The 21,050-nt window shown below is 41.2% G+C and overlaps 1 long non-coding RNA gene across 5 annotated transcripts; it reads right to left on the bottom strand.

Annotated features, from left to right (window-relative positions):
- Window positions 1-918: 918 nt before the first annotated feature.
- On the bottom strand, window positions 919-20,959 carry LOC123627561. Of its 5 annotated transcripts, none has more exons than XR_006731345.1 (4): window positions 19,434-20,959; window positions 18,757-18,871; window positions 3,846-4,050; window positions 919-2,031 (listed from the first exon to the last, which is right to left on the bottom strand). It is a non-coding gene; the product is annotated as an uncharacterized LOC123627561 (long non-coding RNA). The 5 variants fall into 5 exon arrangements; XR_006731346.1 differs by lacking the exon at window positions 919-2,031 and having other exon boundaries at window positions 3,435-4,050; window positions 19,434-19,638; window positions 20,478-20,959; XR_006731347.1 differs by lacking the exon at window positions 919-2,031 and having other exon boundaries at window positions 3,435-4,041.
- Between the last annotated feature and the right edge of the window lie 91 nt (window positions 20,960-21,050).

Below are 21,050 nucleotides of genomic sequence, written 5' to 3'. Positions count from 1 at the left end.
TGTCCCCCCTCTCCTCCCATTTTCCTCGAAAGCAGAATCTTAACTGTGAAGATGGTGTCCCTGAATCACTACAGGGAAGCCCTGCTTTGATAAAATTAATAACAGTTAAGACAGCCATCTAACAAAACTTTAATTAGGGAATTCTCCTTCCATCTTGGAGTGTCTGTGATGTCGAATGTGATTTAAATACTGCTGGCCCTACTTGCATTCACCAGACAGTCTCCTGCTGGGGACAGTGCTGTGTCATTAAAATGGAGTCCACTGAGAGAGACAATAGTCACATTCACTAAGTAGAAGCACCAAAGCCCTGGCAAGTATTTTTCAGGCCTTATCTCAAGACAGTCATGTAATATACGCTTACAGATTTGATTGATTTGCTCGAAAGGACCCCTCTGCTTCTCCAGGAGAGTTTGTGCTTGATTTTTCTAGACAGTGGAGTATAATGACGACAACCTGAGAACCAGGGGCCAGGAGGCACAGACGCCAGCTCAGGTTCTGCTGCCTGTGGGCCTGGGACTTGAGCATGTCACCAACCTTGAACAATCGGGGCTAATGAGCGCACTAGAGAGCAGAAGAGACGATACCTCCCTCAAGAGAGCGCTGAAAACAGCACCAAGCCCAAGCCTGGGTGGAAGGAGCTCTTCTGGTTTTTTTGGGGGGCCCAGCTTCCCTCAAAGTTGAAGGTGTCGAGGATGGGTAGCCAGCCTTCTCTGCTCCCCCCAGGACTCCCCCACTGTGTGCCCCTTTCCTTGTCTACTGTGGCATCACCAAGCCATCGTTGCTACTGGGAAATGTCCGAACTGTGGTCTCCTCTGACAAGCTCAGCTGTGGAGAGGACCCAACAGGGGACCTCAGGGATGCTTAAAGTGTTCAGAAGCCACTCCTCAACCCCCCCTCCTTCAAGGAACACAACAGATCTGGGGATATTAAATACTCAGTTTATTAAAATGACACAATTTAAAAGCCCAGTCTCCTAAAGCCTTCAAGTTTATGTCACACATTGAGTTATTCTATTTATAAATCTGGCCAATTCTGATTGGCTCAAGTTGAAACGACTAAATTTCCTTCTAGACCAGTGGTCTTCAACCTTTTTGACCCCAGGGACCGGTTTGGTGGAAAACAGTTTGTCTACGGACAGGCAGAGGTGGGGCCGCCTGCCTTGCTCCACCTCGGATCACCAGGCGTTGGATTCTTGTGGGGAGTGCACAACCGGGATCCCTCATGTGCAGTTTGCAGTGGGGTTCGTGCTCCTATGGGGGGCCGATGCCACGATGATCTGACAGGGGTAGGGCTCGGCTGTGATGCGAGCGATGGGTGAGGATTTGGAGCTCTGAGCCTAAATCATCTAAGTTTTAAGAGAGAGCAGCACCCCTGCAGCCATCCGGGTTACATCGTTTTGTAGGGGTGGTGAGTTCATAGGTGAGAAGTTTGAAGGACAACTGGTCCAACCCCTAAGAAAGAGCAGCGATGACAGGACTCAAACTCCGTGATGAGTGGGAGGCCTTGGTGGCCTATGCCTTTAACTGCTATTGGCTGGCTTCTGGGGTGCTCTGAGTAAGCAAGATGGGTGAGATTGGAGAACTTGGTGACCAAATGCAAACATAAACTTGGTGTGGGCGGCAGCAGAGTCTTTTGGTTGGAGCACTTTGTGGTCTATACGAGTCCTGCGTACAGCTGGTGTTCGCACACTCATCCCTGGAATGGCCCTCTGACTCCTTGGGGCCAACTCTCAGCCTGTTGAGCAAGAGCATATTGCTGTTGCTGAGACTCTAGGGTTCGAGCGTCCATGCCTTCCAGGTGGCAGTCCCTATCCAGTCATCTCTTGTAAATCTCCAGCAAGCCTCATGGCATCAGTGCCTGGGAGAAAAGGCTTCCTCTCTCTCTCTCTCTCTCTCTTTCTCTTTCTGTCTCTCCCCCATCCCCATTGGAGTCTCCATTCTTTTTTCCACCTTCTGGCCTTGAGGTGTCAAGAGAAACGATCCCATGGAGCTCACATCCCAGTACTGGAGACAGCATTGAGTTGTCAATGACCTTCCCATTTCCAAAACAAATGCGTCACATGTAAGATCACATGTAATATCACAGGTCCATAGTCCCTCATCTGAAATTCTTGGGGCCCAGGTGGGATTTGGAATTCAGGACTTTTCAGACTTTAGAAAGGTAGCATGGTGCACACATCGTACAACATGACATCCCAACAAGGTCTGGGGCAGCACTCGTGAGCAAACACATTAATGTTTATGCAGTGAAACGTGTGAAGATTCATACTGAGTAGGATAAATAAATACTCCAAATAGCCTCATTCCAGTTCAGGACAAGTTTTGAGGCTAAATGAGTTTATTCTTCATTTATTCAAACAAACAAACAAAGAAAGCTTTGTGGTTGTCAGAGCTGCTGGATTCCCTAATGGCGGAGGTGTGAGTGTCTATCCGCGCTACCAACGCCAGGACGCGGTGCTCACTCACCTGAACTGGGCTGCCAGTGCGGGGTTCACTCCCACCAGCAGTGCCCCATAGACCCTGCTGGCCCGAGAAAACCTTTAGTCCAACCTTCCCATGTTTGACGAAGTAATTTGCCATTCCATAGTTAGCCAAAGTCCCTGGGGGTCCTCTGAATTTGAGTTCCCCAAATAGTTTCTATACCCATTGCTTTTTGGTGGCTTTTATGGCATTGGCCTGGGAAGGTTTTCTTTTTTAGATTCTACCTTGGAGTATGAAAGAGAATCGGGAATTGATATTCTTCTTGGTGCCTGATTTCCCAGCTCATTTATGAATTCGTTCTTATTCCACAAACACTTTAATTGCATGTGCTATGTCAGGGACTGCTTTAAGATAGGGACAATTATAATCTTCATTTTACAGGCAAGGTGATGCCCAGGAGGTTGAAGGAAACTGCTCAAGGTCAGGTAGCTAGTTAAGTGGTGAAGGAGGAATGAAAACACATGAATCTAACTTCAGAGTCTATAATCTTAACCACTATATCACACTCCCCTATTATACACCGAGTTTATAGTAGGTTAAAACATGATACACACAAGAAGAAAGGCACTTCAGTTTTTTTAAACAAGAAATAAATATGATTTACTTCCTCCAGAGAGTTCACTGATGTCTTGAAAACATTAACTTTCCATCTGTGGTCATTTAGCTCGAACTCAAAGTAAGATTCAATAAAGATTCTTCATTTTTAAAGAGTTGACAATTAAATATGGAGCTTGTTGCCCCAACAATTATATATTTTAATAGAAGAATTTGAAATGAAGTAATATTTATAAGAGTAAACCAAATTTCTAGAGCTTAGGAATCATTTACATGATAAAGAACTTCCTTCCTCTCTTTTGTGTATGAATAAGCTTAAAATATGGTGATGACTATTATTGTTCACAATACTATAGCTATTCCTTTGAACATACAAAGTGCTCTAAAGTCACAAATTGATTGTTAATGATAATTGCTCTTGAAGAGTGAGATTGTTCATAGAGACTATGTTTGTTCCACAGAGGAGACTGTGCATTATATGTTGTCATAATTTGGGGTGGATAAATTCGGGTGGCCAGTAGCTGGCCACGTTCTGAGGTATTTCAGATCTCCCTTTTCTGTTTTAGGTACATTTTAACTGAACCCATTCAGCATGCAAGGATGAAAAAATATCTTCCCCGTGTTATGGAAGATCAAATACCCTTTGATTAGAAATCTATACTCAGCAAATCCGTCTGTTTCCATACATTGGTATTTATTTTATCTTCATTTCTTCATCATAAGGTTTTGCTTGCAAAATCCCAATCTTGCTCCCACTAAACGGAGAAGAGAGGTGGACACGCTGAGGCTGGGTTACCTGAAGGCACCTACCAGGCGTGAGGGACACGGCAGCCTGAACGTCTCTGCATCTTGGGAAGACTCTGCAGGACGAGCCCGCTGATTGACAGGAGAAAACACCGGCGGAGAAGTCGATCTCTTTCCATCCGGAGATTTATCTGCCCTGGACGAGTCCATTAATCCGTGAAGCTCCTTTCGTCTGTACAGAGTCTGTGATTTCTTGTCTCCTCTGAAAGTCCTAGGCAAAACAGACATTTATTAATGGGATCAGACAGGATAGGATATGTTGTATGGCAGTGGAAAAACAACCACACATCTCAGTGACTTAATGCCACCATGGTCTATTTCTCACTTGGGACGTCTGCTGCGGGCTGGTCGCCCTGCCCCTCTGAGCTGTGACATGGCAATCAAGGCTGATTGTGCGCTCTGCCACCTCGGCAGGGGGCCTCCTTGACTACCTTGACGGGGGCAAGACACCTGGAGGGGTGGGTGCTGAGAGTCACAGGTCCACCGTCCCTCAGACAGAATTAGTCACACGGCTCCACCAAGGGGAAGTGTGGCCGGCAAAACCATCGCACGCATCAAAATGAGAATCACTGATGCAAAAACGAATAGGTTCCAGCCCTTTTCTCTTTGGGTAAACTCAAAGAACCAGAGGGATAGTGGCTTTGTTGAACAGCTCCATGAATGAGACATTCTATGTCCTTAACGTCGCAAGGTGTTTCTCATTGCTATCCCTTCCCAGTAGACTCTAGTTACGTCACATCCAAAGGGTATTCTGTAAGCCCCAAAATGCTCTGACCTGCTGTAATTCATCTTGAGAACTAGAAGTTATGGTCTCGAAACTCTGGTAGCGATTAGGAAACAACAGAAAACAAGTAAGGAGCGTTTATTTCTGTTTTAGATGAAATTGCTGCTATAGCTTGTCCCTGACTTGAATCTCTTTCCTGAGAAGCAAATTAATCTTCAGATAAATTTTGCATGTTAGACCCTTTGGCCAAATCTTTAGCCAAAGCAATCAGTAAGCCATGCTTTGAGTTATAAAGTGCTCTGACCACCATCAGCATTGATGTTCTTTGTTGTTTTTCTCATAATAGTAAAGGGCGTTACGTTAACCATATGTTGCCTGTCCTCTAGTTCCCTGGGTGGTGGATGGCACTCCCCTTGCGAGGTGGTTTGGCCCTGCAGCCATTGCCCAGATAATAGCCCATCTCAATATTTTGGCTTTGGACGTCTTAGAACACACTCTCATGAATGAGCAAATGGCCCTTGGCCAGACTCCTAAAAATAACTTGTTTTGCCTGCTGCCTCGACATCTGACTGCAAAGTTGGTGATATGTATTATTAAGTAAATGTGACTTGAACAAAAATGTGCTGTGGTTTGACACAATGTCAGGATTTTTACTGACTTTGAGTTTACACATGAATTTGGATACACCAGAGTCCTAGGTTCTTTGACTTCTCCTAGTGAAATCTTATAGTCGGGTTTTGGTTTTCTCCTCTAGGCCTGGTGTCATGCAACAAAAACTGCTTATGTGCATGGTCATATTTTCATCTGTGTGCAGGCTGCCCCCTGGGGGTTTGAACATTAGTATTTGCTGATTTTTTTCCTGCCATATACATTTAAGTGCAAAGAGTTTCATTTAGATGCAGGAAGGCCTAGAGCTGTGAAGAGGAGTAATTTTTCAATAATGAGCTTAGTATGTATAAAAAGGTTATGGGCAGTTTTATATGGACTATTTATAAACTACTGAAGGGGAAAACAGCACACTCCATTCTTGTGATAAGGCAAACTAGACGAAAAGACTCTCTGTTCATTCAAGTTTAACTGATGTACATCAAAAGACTCAGAAGAGATGGAAATCGGTATTTCAAAAAGACAGCAGGCTAAATAAAAAATAGCATACAACATTAATCCCAAGTACTCTTTTTTTCTTTCTGTCTGTAGTTTATTAGAGCACTAGAAATAATAAAGGACCCTGAAAAATGATGATCCAATTTTTGAGTAATTTGAGAGCCTCATAACTGTAATCCAATATTTTGATTTCGGCCTCTTGTTTGGAAGTATCTTTGGTTATAGACCAGATTGGTCTTAACTGGGTATGATCTACTTTCTGGGTTTTCTAAATGAAAAAACAATTAATCATATTTCATCGTACTCTAGCCACTTATTTACAAAGAAATGCATTAATTCTTTTAATGGTGTTAAATGAGCATCCAGATTGTCAGCTATGGTTTTCTAATTGTTAATAGTCCACCTGCACTTATTCAATCTTTCTTTCTTTCTTTCTTTTTTTAGTGTTCATATGTTCACAGGAACTCAGTCCAAATGGTTAGGAGTTGGATAAGTTGTTTAAGAGAGTGGCACATTATAACGACACCAAGACTAGGCCCTGCTTCCTAGAGGTGGGGACAGAGACTGCAGTGAGGTTAAGCATTTTACTCATGATCACTCAACTGCTGGTGAGTGGGGACATGGGTTTAGTCCTTTCAGATCAAGCTGATCACCAAGGGCTGTCACGTCTGCATTCAAAGCCCAGAGTAACGATGTGTTTCATTCTACTGCAGAAGGAAGCCAGGCCAGGGCTTCTTGCTCTTTGGTGATTCAGCAGGGAACCTTTCAAAAGCACATACCCTCAGATCCCATGTGCTAACCCTACCCTTGGAGATTTGGATTCAGTAAGTCTGAGGTGGGACCTTGGTGACAGTATTTTTGGAAAAGCCTCCAGGTGATTCTGATGAGTGTTAAAGGTCATGCATTAGTGACCTAAGCCTGTGGTCCGATCTCCAAGCCTGGACACATGGAGAAAGATTTGGGGGAATGAAGAGATTAGTCCAGTTCTGGCTCCATGTCGGAAAGCACAGGCAGGCTGAAGAATTCCTGATGTTTTTTCTATAGCTCAGAGCCATGGTCAGGCAGCAGAGAAATCTCTCCTCCTCCCCCAAGCCACAAAACTCTGGCAGATGCTTAGTGATTTCTTTGTGGTAGATGAGAGCAGAATAATTGCACCATTCCATGTTATAAACCTTTTTCTCTATATCTCTTTAGAGATGCTGAAGTTCCCTGTGGTTCCAGGACTGGGCAATCTCGGGAAACCTCTCGTTTCTCCCCCAAAATGAAGACCACTCCCAACCCTCAAGTCTCACCGTCCTCTTCTCCCAGTCCTTTGGGGTCCCGATCATTCACACTCATCAGTCAAAACTGATTTCAGTGCCCACTATCTGCTGGGCTTGTTAGAAGTGTGACCCCACTAATCCTAAACTCAATAATTCCAAAATGGGGCCTCCTTGAAACTTACAGAAATCATTTGAAAGTCTTTTCACTTTTAACTTAAAATTCTTCCTGGTTTTACAGAAGCATTTTTTTTTTTGTACCATTGCCTCTTTTACCCTATATAAATATCAATCCTTCAGATTTATTTAATTAATACAAAAATTTTAAATTCGTTTTTGTATTTTTAGTGAACAAGCCAAAGCATTAAAACTTGCTTTAATGTTGCTTGCTTTAAAACACTTAGGAAATAGGAAAATCCTCTAAAATTGACTTTCTGCCTATGGTATGGCTCAAACCTCTGGAAGAAAGCTGAAATTCAAACATCAAACCATCAAAGGAAATAACAGTTAACAGTAACAGCATCTTCTGGACAGTTCTGAAAATAGAGGTTGTAAAATTTTTATAAAAATGTGTACAAGAGTCTCATGATAAAATGCGACGGACAATAACTTGTCTTATGATGCAAGCCACAAACTCATCGTTAAGCTGAAATGGAATCTTAGACATTATTCCCTCTTGAACCTGTTATTTTTTTATCCCAATCACGTTTCCTCAAATGGATTGTCTTTGATAATGCCTAGATGATTGATTTTCAGATGAATATAGACTCCATTCTATCTATGTGTTTGGGGGGTGTCTAGCCCTATTAAAAATATCCTAAGTGATCTTATTTTGCACAAATATCAGGTACCTCATGATCACAATAGTCTATAAAATATCCGAAAGTAGTATAAAAGGAAATGAAAACCTCTGTCTCTCTCAACCATCCATTGTTGTGTTTAGTAATATACTCCCAGATGACGGAAGCTTTTCTTAATGTTCTCCATAGATGTTAAAAAATTGCCCCTCATTATGGGAAAAGGACACAAACAAGGAGAAAGAGCAACAGCAGGAATAAAAAGAACAGCAGTTGGCCAGAGCTTGTCATCAAAGCGGCACCATTTTGGGGAGTTCACCTTCCGTTATCAGAAATGTTTGAGTCTTGCATGTTTCAATACTAAGGTGACCCAAGAAGACTATTTTGCGACATCATGAGTTGTATCTTTGAGCATGTGGCCCTTAAGTAGGCCTTCAGAAAAGAAGTTGAAAACAGGGATATTGCAAATTCTATTTTCTGTTCATTTGTTGAGTAAGAGAAAGTTAGTGCTCTTGTTTCTTCTTTCTGGGAATGCAGCTCAACTAAATTTCTCAGGCTCTCTTGCAGTTAGTTTGGGACTATTGGACTGAGTTCTGGCAACAGAATGCTGGCAGAAGTATCAAATGTCACTCTAGGCTTGGACCACGTAAAACCTCCTCCATCTCTCTGTCTGTTCCGTGGGGACTTGGGAGGCCAGGTATGGAAGATGCTCTGAGTTGCTAATAGCCATGATAGAAAAAGACTTGGTCCCCAAATAGCTGCATGGGACAGAGGTTCCCACATTGTTCCCCCATCCAACCAGCCCACATGAGGGTTGTCAGAAATAAACTTTTCTTTATGAAGCCATTAAGGTTGGGGGTGGCTGGTTGTTCCAACAATAAAATAAATAAATAAATAAATAAAATATTGTGACAACCCGACCCCACCCCCACACGATGTATTTATTTTTTTGAGACAGAGTCTCACTCTGTGGCCCAGGCTAGAGTGCCGTGGCATCATCATAGCTCACTGCAACCTCAAACTCCTGGGCTCAAGTAATCCTCCTGCCTCAGCCTCTTGAGTAACTGGAACTACAGGCACACACCACCACTCCTGGCTAATTTTTAAAATTTTTTGTAGGGACGTGGTCTCACTATGTTGCCTAGGCTGGTCTCAAACTCCTGGCCTCCAGTGATCCTCCCACCCCAGCCTTCCAAAGTGCTAGGATTATAGGCGTGAGCCACCATGCCCGGCCTGTAATACCATTTTATTTGGTTTTAAAATTGCATCAATCCTTCTCCCTCATTCCCCACCCACCCAGTACATTCCAACACCATATTGGTCCATGCCACCCTGAATGAAACAGAATAAGAAATACTTCATACCAAAGATGTGGGGTTTTGAGGACCCTCAGGGATTAGGTGTTGGGAGCCTCCAAAAAGTGATTTCTAGGAAACCAGGGCTAATGAAGTACCTGCCAGGCACTGGCTCGATGCATTACAAAGGCCTATCTCTTAATTCCCCACTAACCCTATCATGAAAGTACACGTGATTATTATCATCCTTGTTGTTACAGAAGTGGAAACTAAGGCATGAGTGTGTTAAAGAACCGGTTACAGCTAGGAGCTGGGGCAGCCTGGTGCACAATCCAGATGGTCAGCCCCCGAAGCCTGGGATTTGAGTCACAGTCCCATGCTGCCTTCCTTGTGGCCCCTTTTGATACCCAGGGTCCCCACAGAGCTGGTTTGAGAACCAGGCGCGCTGGTGGAGCAGCACTGCCTTATACAGTGCGCTCTGCTCAGAGACAGGATCCATCCCTGGGAAAGCCTACAGCCTAATCAGGAAAATAACGTAATAATATAAAATGACTTGAATGCCCAACGCCCTATCTGCAAGAACCCACTGATCTCAGGCTGCAGCGGCCTCAGGACTGCAGAATTAAGAATCGGGGGGGTTCAGCTTGGTGGCCGCTGACATACTTTTGCTGACCGACTTGCTTGGCTGGGGCAGATGCACTCGTTGGAGGCAAAGGTTTTGTGGAGGTTTTACACATTGTGCCTCACCATGAATTAACCAGCAGCCATTGTCATGCGTGCTCACTCCCTGCCCCAGCCCAAGCCCTAGTCATTTATTTGCAATCACGTTCGCATATTCTGGGCACCGAAAGTCGGTTCAGTTCACAAGGAAGAAGGAAACTGATAAAGATATTGTTAATGGATCTCTTTGTGCATAAAAAGAACTCCCATCTTCCCTCCCACAAGCTGTCCTGAATTCCCCTTTTCCTTCTCAAAGTTTTACTTTCTCTCGGAATGTCTGTGTCTGCCATATGACAGTGAGTTTCCGTGGTAATTGCTTTATTCTTCAATAAGAACCTTTACAATAGCGAACTCCTACAATACTTATGTGTAAATGAGGGCTGTTCCAAGGCAAAAATTGAAACTCGCACGTCGTCATTTTTGACAAATCTTAAAAATTCCCCTTGAATGTGAGTAGAATGTTTATCTTGTGCCAAAAAAAAAAATTAAAAATTAAAAAAAAAATTAATTCTTTTTTTTTTTTTTGCATCTAGAATTTCATGCGTTTGGGTTTACCATACAGGATCTCAGAGAGGACAGATCATTAATTCATTTCAACATAGTCAGCTTATCAAGAAAAAAGGATGTTTCATTCTGCTTTGTACAAAAGTCGGGTGGAATTTTTTGTACATGCAATTTTAAAATTAAAGTGCTCTCGGGCTTACGAGCAATGCTGGGAAGTGGGCTGGATGTGGAGGGGGTGGAGGGTGGCTGGATCCCCAAGCAGCAGGGCCAGGTATAAGGGAAAAGCGACACACCTTATCTGAGGGGCCCCCAAAAGAAATGATCGTGGTAGCAGTAGCTTTATTTTGCTCACTTGCAACAGCAACAACAAAATGATGCCACAGACGAAAACTGTCATGTCCCACCCACTCCATCTGTCCTGTGCTGTGCACCCACAGCTCCCCTCATTCTACAAATTAATCTTTCACACATTTTTTAACAAAAAAAAGTGTTAATGTTATAAAAGAAAAAAAAACAACCAAGGAAAACAAAAAAAGGCTGTGTAGAAAATAAATTAAATTTAAATTTGATGGCAGTTATGACTTTTTTTATTGACTATAAGAGCAAACAGTCACATCAAATTGGTGCCACTGGGCATATAATTAAAACTACAGGGCACCCTTAATGATCTCTGACAATGATCGCGTGTGTTTTTTTTTAAATATAGCACGCACATTTTGTCCAATTTGGGCTCTTTTTTCCTGTTGCTTTTGTCCTCTTTCTGAGTGGATATTATTCATGAACTGAGTCTTTATTATCTATTTGGCCATCTGCATAGCATTGGCCATAGTCCCCTGTATTGTAATTGTGAGTGAAAATAAGGACTGTTGGAGATTGCGACACTAAAAATAAAAAATAATAATAATATGCTTTAAGAACTCAAAAGTAAAAAGGGTAAAGAAAAACAGTGGGGATGGAGGTGAGGTTTGGAGGCACGTGGCCTGGAGGGAGGGGGAGAAATATACATCATTTCATTCTCTCATTTAGGATAATAGATGCTGGGTATTCGCTCTGACCAAACTGACATCTATGTGCCTTCATAAGATAACAGGCAGTTCTGAAAATGATGCTTCCTCATGCTAGAATGTCTTTAAAAGAAAAAAAAAAAAATCTTTGTTCTTTTACTTGACTCTCTCTTGCTTTTGAAGTCCACACAGCTCTGGGTGGAGTGGCAGCCCTGCACAGCCTCCCGCCATCAAGATGTTAGATACTGAATATTCATGTTTACTAGGTATTAGGTCCCTTGTTTTTAGTTTAGTGAAGGGAGATTTTTTTTTGAAAGTTAAAATATTAAGATGTATTTCCAATTAAAAAAATTATGTATAGGGGAAAAATGAACTAACTGAAAACTTGTATAATTGTTTTATTTTTAAAACTTTGCCTAATTTTATTTTGATTCTCTCCATTCTCCTTTCTTTTTTTCCCCCCTTTTGATCTTCTCTTTCTTTCTGAAATTCTCTGAATCAGGGTTAGTTGGCCATTTTTTTTTCTTTCCATTTTGTCCGGTCTTCCCTGTAGCCACTGGAAGGCCATCAAAACCAGCTGACTGAAAGGTGAATATGGATTAGAAAAGAAACATTTTCCTGAATAGAGTAAATACACAGGCTATAATAGATTTATGACAATATCAGCTTTGTTTCAGATGCAAATGTGTAATATTCTATTTGTTTGTTAATGTTCCTTGATTTTTTGCTTATAGTTGATTCCTATTAAACTTGAAGAATATGCAATTAAAGCTATGCTTTCTTTCTCTCTCTCATACACACACACACACAAACTGCTTGGGCTTACTATCAAAGCAAGATGAGTTCTGTCAATTATCTCATTATTTAGAAAATGAGTTATTTACTTGGATTTAATAGTGGTTTAAAATAACTTCGTCTTTCCCTCTAAATTGGTTCATGTATGTATATAGTAACAACCTAAATGGCATAGAATTTTCAAATTTGGAAAGTTCAAGTTAATCACTTTAATATCCATATTGATTTACCTAAAAATAATGAAGAAGTTCTAAAATCAAGAGAGATAACCCAGTTTTAAAAATAGTCACTTGTGTACTTGCTCCTGGTGGGTAAAATTTAGGTCATATATTTTTATTTATTTTCATACCTATTTAACTTGTATGGAGAGGGGATGCTGGTCATTTAAAAAAATGATTAAAAGTTAATTTATTGCTTTAAGGCTACTTTAATTATAAATAATTACAACAGCCCAGACATTTTAAATGTTGCTATATAATATTAATGTCAATTTTGACTAACATTATAAAATATATGATTTTATATTAATATTATATGTTTCTTCCATGAGATCTGTGGAAAACACTTGTTTTAAGCCATATAATTCCATTTTCACTGGTGTGATAATCATTGATATTTTAAAATATTGTCCAGATGTGCATTTAATACTATGGTAAAGATCTCTCTTTAGCAAACTATATTTCAGGTCTGATTCTTCTAAAAAAAAATTCCTCCCCCAAAATAGCAACATCCATAGTCTTGAGCAGTCACAACTGAGAGTCAAAATTTTCACTCTTATAAAAATAAAGTGATTAAAAATCACAAACTTAAACATCTTCTTTTAGCAATGTGATATAATAGAAACACTTTTAATAATACTAAAAGAGACTATACTTGTGTGAAATGGTTTGGGCCAATATCACATGCCTGGGTCCTTTCATATGGTCCCTCCAGCGCCCCCAAAGTATTCTCTTGTACTAAATGTTATCTGAATGATAAATATCATCTCTTACCCATAGCTTATGGTTGCTCTGAATCTCCTAGAAATTCCAAGGCAGAATGAGGATCAGGACTTCTCTCTACACTCACTCTCATTCCACAGGAGTTTTGGAGTTGTTTGGAAAAGCAGGATTGGAGGAATGAAGGACTAATGGGCTTAGGTAAAGTATGCTCATGCTTGGGTATTTCTGTAGCTGTTTTTAAATGTCACAGACTGATCAACTCAGAAGCTGTGTAAGAAGAAAGGATCTCAATCAAATGTCTGACCAGATCCCTCCTTATGGCTGGGAGAGTTTAATTTTCATTTAAACAACAATAAATATAGGCATAAGGGTTTGAGATGAATTATGTAAGCCCTTTAGCTATAACCATTACATTCTGCCACCAAATGAGCTGCTGTTCTCACTTTGTTTTATGGGCTCTGCGTAGCCTGTGTTATTATATCTGCCAAATAAAACCCAGCAAACCATGCAAATGAAAATATAATCTTTTATCTCTCACCGTCACCGGATGCACCCATATATACAATTCTATCAATTCCTCTGCACCAGATTTACTGCTGTTAGGACCCTACTGTCTTACTAGATCTACAGAGAGGGAAAACATCTTCTGTTTGGAGGCGTCTTCATTTATATCCACCAATGGCGTCTGTCTTTAGTTGAAGCTACACTTGAAAAGTCAGGAATAATCCCTTTCATTATATTTTTTAGCTTGTCTGCGTGGCTCAATTGAGATCATGGACTTTTTCCTTAAGGATAAAGACCTGAAAGGCTGTATGTTTTCAAAGCATGCCAGATTCTAATTTGTTTAGAAGCAACTGAGTTTTTTCTTCTAGTTTCAGAGTGGCCTAAATATCTGAAGAACAAGGATTCAGTGAACTGATCATGAACTAACTGCAACTCACCAATCCTAATGGGGGGGCCTTGGACAAGTCCCTTAGCCATTCCATTTCAACACTCTCCTCCAAGTAATGATAATAACAACATTTTATGACTATGAGAGATGTTTTGAGGAATAAAATCTCCAAAATGTCTCAAGGATGAAATACCCTTTACATATACTAGAGAATTGCTATGATTCTACCACGAATGGAGTCTCTACCGTGTCCATCTGGGATATTTCTACGTTGGGTCAGAGGACCCCTAAGAAAGTAAGTGGATGCTTTTCCGGTAGTCTACATAATATGCTCTACATCTCACTTTGTTCCAAGTTTGAAGGGAGCAGTTGAACACATAAAGCACTTCTATTCCCTCCGGCCTCTGGAAAAATGCAAAAATATAAGTTATTTCTCTCCATCCCTCCCTCCCTCCCTTCCTTCCTATAAGGATTCCTATTTCTTGAATGCTTATGTGCCAAGCATCCTTCTTGATGCTAAGGATATAGCTATTAATATCATAGAAAAAAATCCCCATCCTGATGGAACTTCTATCCCATCAAGGAAGACAGGAAACCAAAAATAGAGTCAGTATCTTTGGTAATAGGAATTTTCCTGGTTCACTTTATCACAGTAGTTTTTCTCTCCAATGCTAATTCATTCACCTACTTATGAGCCAGGCCAGATGTTTTGTACAGAGGCTAATGCACCTAGTACCAGCTCCTGTGTAAGTTAGGGGTTTGGTAACTACTGAATGAATGAATTTATTCCCAAAACGTGATGAGTTAGGTTAACAAATAGTTCATAGTCGTCAATGAAATGTCAATATATTCCCACAATTTCCCTATAAAGTCAATCCAAAACTACTTATTGAGTGTGCTATGAAACTCTGACTATATATTAAGAAAAATCTAGTTTGTATCAAGCAGGTCTTACCAGAAAAACCAGCCAAGCTATTGACCGAGGTGCCTGTGCACACCACACACACACACACACACACACACACACACACACACACAATTGCCCTTACTGTGGCAATGTCATGTCTGGAAAGAGTTAAATGCTGAGTATATTTTATTCCTCTTTACTTTGGGGCCAGCTATTTCATGAAGCATTATTTAAGAATAATTCGCAAGACATGGTTTGACAAAAAATAGTGGCATCTAGAGATCAGCAGAGCCCAGGAAGGAGGACTAATATCTCTGCTGTGTTCACCTGGCTGCTGCCACCACTAGCTCTGCCACCATGGCCTCGACCACAGACCACGTCCCATTGGGATCCTTCTTTCTCTTTGCTTCTCTTCAATTATCCTTCTTTTATACAGTCATCATCTTCTCACTGTTCTTTAAAGCCTGTCCCCTCCCCTGCAAAGCTATTGTCCCTTATATTGCTCTTCTCCGTCTGTCATTTGTCTCTGTCCAAAATGCCCTATTGTGTGTGTGTCTTTGTCACACAGTCTCTTGTTGCCGTTGTGTCGTAGGGAGCCTATGTTCCTGCATCTGTCCCATATTCCAAGTGCTAAGGCATGGCTTGCCATTGTAGACCACTTGTCAGTTCTTTTTTTTCCCAACCTTTCTTTTATATGACCTTGCTGAACAGCCTCAGTTTTGTAAAACAATTTCAGAGCAGTGGGTTCTCAGTCAAACATGTGCCAATATATTAATGTACAGACACAGAGAACAAAGAAAGCTTCAGGACATCTAGAAGGAATCTGAAACGTGTTTTCTCTGAGTTCATATTCAAGAACCACTTTTCCTATTGTCTCCCATAAAGCTATTACTGCAGCTTCAATTTAAAATGCTTATTTTTACTGAGTTTAATTTAGATACACATTTGCATTGTAAAATGGGTACTTTAAAAATAATCATTTTAGTCTTAAGCATAAATGCTAGTTCTTTGTAAGGGAAGTAACTTCCTGAGTTACATGTTATCGCTAAGGGCGAAGTAAATTTCTGGAGTGAGATTTAACCTTCTGTCTGCTCTTTTTACTGGGAATAGTTTGAATCTGGTATGTATCGAGACTTTTGTGTTAAATTTATAGAATTGCTTTATAACCAAAGATTTTCATTAAGACAATTTTATATTCTTACAGTAGTTGGGGTTGGTAAACATTTATTAGGCACCAGCAATATTAGCCACTGGAACAAAAATGAAATTTATCTTTATCCAGTGGGTTCATAATGACATTTACACATAATGAAGTTACAAATATAAGGGGAAATGATATCATTTCATGTATGGTTGGTACCTAGCACATGGTGGAAATTTCACAAGAACCATGATAATGCAGTTCCCTATTTCTCCAATGCATTGGTAAGTTCTCAGTATATAATTTCTAGATGTATCATTTTCCTTTCTGCTGGTTTAAAGCCAAGCAGGTACTGCATTCAGTAGTGGAGCAAGCATAAAAGAAAGGCAAAAACCTCTCCCTGTACAGGAATGCAAGCAGATAGACAATGCTTCTGTCTTTTGGTCAGAAGCAGAGCACCTGACATAGGTATGCAGTGTCAATATCTACTGGTAATCTCTCTTGTTCTCTTTGCTTCACCTTTTCTAAGTTCATTTGCACCCCAAATTTCTACAAACCCCAATTTAAGCAACTCAATATATTAGCGTTTAAATATCTAGAAGTGCTATTCTTTCGTTTTGAACAAAACAAACTACTTCTATTTCCTATATATTTTACAGAATTTTAGAACAATCAATACCCCTTAATGACTTACACTATTGAAAAAAGGGGGCGTGAATATACAGGTTCATATTAAACTTTCTTTAACAGAATTTACTCATCTGGAAAGGTCATATATTTAGTTAGATTATTTTAAAAATTAAATCTAAAAGAGCCCACAGATGAAATAAATGCATCTTTTAATTATCCAAATTAATGCAACCTTCAACACAACAGATTAATTTCAACATCTAGTTTTTGGAGGTGTGTGATTTTCAAGGATGGTAGAATTAATTGTCTATACAAATTTGTTTTATTTAGGATAGCATTTAAATAATTTTTAACTGATTGAACTCTCATCAGTGGATGACAGGAAGGCATTCTGTGGTTCAAGGAAGAGAGCCAGCCAGGGGTTCAAAAGTTGCCTAGGATTCTATACAAAGTGAATGATGAATATATTTATAGCACAAAGTTAACCATAAAAAGCATCATTGTATGCATTTTTTCCTTCCGTATACCATAAAGTATAATGCATTTTATGGGGGCGACTGGAGAAGATGGAGAGGAGAGAGAAAGAAGTGGTGGTAGTGGTGGTGGGGGTGGGTTGGGTGGCTACTGAAATACCTCTTTGCTGTCTTCCTAACTTCTCTGAAGTGGGCAGTCTTGATACCAACCAAGCCTGAATTATTGGCCTCCTTCAGCCACTATGCAGTCTGGGAAAGCACTGATTTACAGTAAGCAACTGAAAACTGACTACACAGGAAAGACAGTTTTGGAAAGATTCTATTTTTTGCTCCTCCCTGCCCTTAACCCTCAACAGGTTTGAATTGCTGGTGTCAGCTCATTATGCCTTCAGTCTAGGGGTGTACCCAATGCTCTGTGCAAATCTGCTAAGGATCTCTTTTCAAGAGTTTATGATAACATTGTTCCTGTCTTTAGGGCTGAGAATCAGCCTCTTTTAAGAACCATGGTGTACAGAATATGCTCCCTGTCCGTTTCATTATTGTGGCATGTATTCTAGTTTGTTCATTTATTCTTTTTTTTTTTTTTTTCAATCATCATTGTCTCAGCTGTGTTTCTGTGTTTGCCCCTCCCTTCAGGCCACATCCACCCATTCATTTCTAAAAGCCAGAAGACAGAGAGACACAGAGTGGAGGAAAAATCTAAATAAGTTAATAGAGTTTCATGTATGCTACGATATTGAAAACGAGTGGCCTTAATAGAAGCTGGAACAAACTTTTCATTTTAGTTGTTTTTTTCTCTCTAGATTCAAAATCAGGTTAACCTCTAATCACATATTGTTACATTTTATAGTTATATTATCAATAGTATATCTTAGATTACCTCGTCTTTTATCATTGTTTCCCTCCCTAAGTTTTTAAGGAAAAATTCCAATTATTCATGAAATTGGTAAGGTTATGAAAAGTCAATATTCAAAAACTAATTTCAGAGATAACTTTTTCAGTGTGACCTGTTGCATAAAGTGGAGCGAAAACACTGCTGTTTTTCTGAGATTTGACCTGCGGTTCACATTTAAGAGTCAGACATTCATTTTATGGAATTGCTTATGAAATTAAATTTTACTTGGTCCATCAACATTTTATACTGTTAAATTGTTATTGGTCAAAATGTATGTGTTATTAAAACATAAGACTTGTTTCCTGGCAAGAAAGATTCACTTGGATCACTTTTAATTTCAGGACTCCTGGAAAAGCATGGATTAATTGGAACTGTACCTCCAGAGAGAATGCAATGGTATATTTTTCCGATAGCTTAGAGTCTGTACTTTTTGCCCTTTTTTTTCCCACTGTGGGAGAAAAACAGATTATTGGCTAAAATACAAAACACAATAAAAAACCAACTGTGTCAAATAGGTTTGTATCATGGTAATTTGCTAAGCTTGTTGTATGGTGGTAAACAGAGCCTACTTTGAGGAACTTACTTGATGGGGTTACTTAGATTCTGACTTATTACCTTCCATGGTTCCAATGGATGTTGAATAAAAATAGGAATCATTCTGTATCATGACATCTCTGATATCAGCCTTATTTTGTTTACAATTTGTATGGTGATGACTTTCCAAAGGATTAAAAGTATCATTATCATTTGTACCATACGTTTATAAGACAGTTTAAAATAAAGTCAGAGACTCAAAATTTTTTTAATATAAAAAATGGCAGAGAAGATATACTCACACCAGGAACCAGGGATAAAATGGTGGTAGCAATTGAGGCGTGACATACTTGCTTCCTTAAATATCCATTTAATCTGTATTTCCCAGCCACACAACTCAGTTCTCAAAATGGATTCCTGTAATGACCATTAGAAGAAAAATACAATGGTTACAACTTCTGATGTATCAGTGTTTTCTCCTATACATCTCTGGGGCTGTTATTCTATTAACTACTTGTAGGTACATTCTGTAAAACCTTTTATTAGAACTTCAACTTGGCTCTAGATGCCACAGAGCTGAGTTTCTAAGCTTTTTTGTGAATAATCTGAATGTTCTAATTTTCTCATGAATTAGCTGTTTAATATCCCAACACTGTCAGTTACTTTGTCTATTCACCCAGGATCTATCACTTTTCTTATTTTTAACTTTTAGTAGGTGAGAAAGAGCTTTGAGAATGTAAACATTTTTCCCCCTGAATTTGTTGGTGAAACATGGAACCCCTTTTTACATTTCATTTGTGTGTGTGTGTGTGTGTGTGTCTGTGTGTGTTTCACTCAACAATAACATTTATAAACTACTCTAACTTGCAATAGGTCAGACTGAAATTGGGCCTTCTACCAAAAGACTGAAAAGACCTAGAATTCATCAAAAGCACAGATATAACAATAGACTTCGTGTTATAAAAAAAACTCCAGTTACCATAAGATAGCCTTGATCCAGTGATCAATCCTGAGGGCATAGAAGAACTGAGCAAAGAGTAGAGAACATCACTACTGTTGCTAACAGGATATTCCAATGCCATTTCAGTTCCAGGAATTTTGTGTGCTCCTGTTTTTACTTCATTAGCAATTCAACATGTCTGATTTGCTCACACAATACCTTCAACTTGCTTTACCCATTTGACCTGGAACAAAGTGAAAGCACATTTTGCCCAGCTGAAAGGTCTCCTGGCAAGTTGGTTAGCAACAGGCTTGCCAGTCCGGCTTCGGTGAGCAAAGAATAAACACATTTCATTAGACAATTACTAGTGTCCTGACTTCCTCACTATGCAGTTTTCGATTTTATTTTCTTGAATCATTTTTTTCCCCGCTTGTAAGCCACCTTTTCCCTTGTAATTCTTGCCTCAATAAGATTTCCAATTTCTTGAGGGCCAACATTTCCACATTTCTTCGTGGCTTTGGCGGTGATTAACACAGTTTAGTAGCAAAGAACAGGTACCGAGTGAAAAGTTTATTCGAAGGGAGAAAAAAGCGACACAACCGTCTTACATCTTCCCTCGGCAGTTTAAAGTTGTGGCTAGATACGTACCAATTAAGGAATTAGCTAAGGCATCTACAAGTATCAATTTTACTGTAAGACTCTAAAATCTGGTCACTTGGGGATGTCTTATAACAGTGTAAGTACGTATGGGACGGGAGGGCTCTGCGAGAAAAGCAGGCGCTGTGCCCCGCCGGGGACATGACGACACCGGAACGACGGCCAGACCCGGAGACTCTCTTGAGTTGCTCGCGTCCCCGGCGCCCCGATGTGCACCTGGACCGGACCCGCAGCACGCAGCAAGGTCGTTCCCTAGTCCTGCTCTCCTGCGCTCGGGCAGGCGAGGACCTGGGCGTCGTCACGCCCAAGGGAGGGGGCCACCTAACGCCGGACTCGAGTCGTGTGTGTCCCCGGGTGCACCGCCTCCCGAGGACACCTGCGCAACTTGGAGCAGCCAAGCCCTACTACGTTTAAAAGTGTATTTACGGTTGTCACGGAGCACACGGAGAAGCTTGCTCCGCACCCCCCGAGTGCGCGGGGCCTCAGAGCCTGGAAACAGGCCCCTCCCAGCGCAGCTGTCGCCGCCGCCTGCGGGCTCCTTTCACTTTCTCACGGCCAAGTCACCCAGAGGGGCGCCGCCGCTGCCACCGCCGCTGCGCCCGAGGACTCCGCCCCGCGCCGCTTCGCTACCGGCCCCCGCCTGCCCGGGGCCCCGCCCACCCCAAGAGTTGCCGCCTGCGATTGGCACGCGCAGGCGGTAGCTCCGGTTCGCCTCTCCCATTGGCCGAGCCTCCCTGTCAGTCCGACGATTGCCCACCACCTCCTCCGCCTTCCTGAAAAGCCGCCCTCCTATTGGAGGAGCCTGAGGGCTGGGGGCGGGCGGGGAGCGCCGGTCCCGCCGCTTTCGGTCAATCGCAGGAGCCCAACGCCCGGAGGGAGGGAGGCAGGAGGAGGAGAGGGGCGGGCCGAGGCGGGGGGAACATCTGGCCGGCGCCGCCGCGTGCGTGCGTAGTGCGTCCTCCCGCCCCCTCCCCTCCCCCTCCCCCTCCCCCGCCCCCC

Source organism: Lemur catta, chromosome 25 (genome assembly GCF_020740605.2).
Source record: "Lemur catta isolate mLemCat1 chromosome 25, mLemCat1.pri, whole genome shotgun sequence".
NCBI classification, from domain to species: Eukaryota; Metazoa; Chordata; class Mammalia; order Primates; family Lemuridae; genus Lemur; species Lemur catta.
The sequence above is the reverse complement of the archived record's forward strand: the minus strand, read 5'-3'. Positions and strand labels throughout refer to the sequence as shown.